This window comes from Poecilia reticulata, linkage group LG6, assembly GCF_000633615.1.
Source record: "Poecilia reticulata strain Guanapo linkage group LG6, Guppy_female_1.0+MT, whole genome shotgun sequence".
NCBI classification, from domain to species: Eukaryota; Metazoa; Chordata; class Actinopteri; order Cyprinodontiformes; family Poeciliidae; genus Poecilia; species Poecilia reticulata.
Window position 1 is genome coordinate 741,166 of NC_024336.1, and position 1,395 is coordinate 742,560.

Genomic DNA, 1,395 nt, shown 5'->3' on the forward strand with positions numbered 1-1,395 from the left:
AAATATAACGAACGGCTTAATCTGAGAAAGTGGATACGTGTCTAAAAACAAACTGTACCTCTGTTCCAGTCCGCCATGTTGCTTTCTGAGGGCACGATCAGCTGTTCTGATGCGCATGACCACCGTTTCTTCAATAACATACGTCCGCCATATTGTGAGTGGCAGAAAAAAAAAACATTACTCATCTTCATCATCCACTCATTGATGGATAGCAAACATCGCCACTTAGTGTACATGCGTGTGCCTCTGATGGTACATGGTTAGTATCAGTTCACAGTTAATAAACATGTAAAACAAGCAAAAAAAAAAAAGTTCACACAGTTAATAAACATGTAAAACAAGCAAAAAAAAAAAAAAAGTTCACACAGTTAATGACCAGTGAATGACTAATATGAGTTTAGAACAAAGAGGTGGGCAGAGTACCCAAACAGTGGTACTCAAGTAAGAGTAGCACTCTTACTGCATCGTATTTTTTTACTCAAGTAAAAGTAAAAAGTAGCCGTCCAAGAAATTACTCAAGTAAGAGTATAATAAGCATTTGGTAAAAAAAAAAAAAATTACTAAAGTACTTTGCAACTGATCTAATTATCGATCATTTAATATTTAAAAAGTAATTAAATATACTAATTGCACAGACTGCAATTAGTGAGTGCAATAACGAACGGCTTTTATTATGAAATGTAGTGTACTGACGATATCTGACCACAGGGAGGCAGCACATATACACGTGCCGTGGWCATATGGCGCACCAGGCACGCTGAATTCCAACTCGAAACATATGCATTCATATTCATATTCATATTAAGAGTGACTCACACAGACTTCCGTCCACTCAGCGCATCTGCTACGGTGAGCAGTCCTCCAGCTGACCCAGGCAGTAACTACTGGTATGGAGGTCATTATCTAATGTGGAGGGGAAACTTAGACAACCTTGTAGGATATAAAAGCACAAGTAAACTAAAACATGTTAAGTGAAAGAGTACACATCCCTGTGTATGTGTGTGTGCGTGTGTGTTCAGTTAATCCCCCTGTATCACTATGTGCTGTAATCCACCTGAGTGTGTTTGTGTGTGTTGTGCCACCTGACATGAGCTTGCTCCTCTGGGTAGGTATTGGATGGAGTGGGATGTGAGGTTTGTGTGTAGMACATAGAAGTCACTGTAAAGAAAAAGAAGAAGTTAGAGCGTTGGGAATAGAAAAGGCAGCAATTTAACTTCTGCCAGGCAGTGGTGGGAAGTAACGAAGTACTTTGTTACTGTACTTAAGTACAATTTTYGTGTATCTGTACTTTACTTAAGTAGATTTAATAATGGATACTTTCTACTTTTACTCCACTACATTTTACAGTAAGTATATGTACTTTCTTAAAGAAGAGCTTAAAGAAAGGTAAGCTCC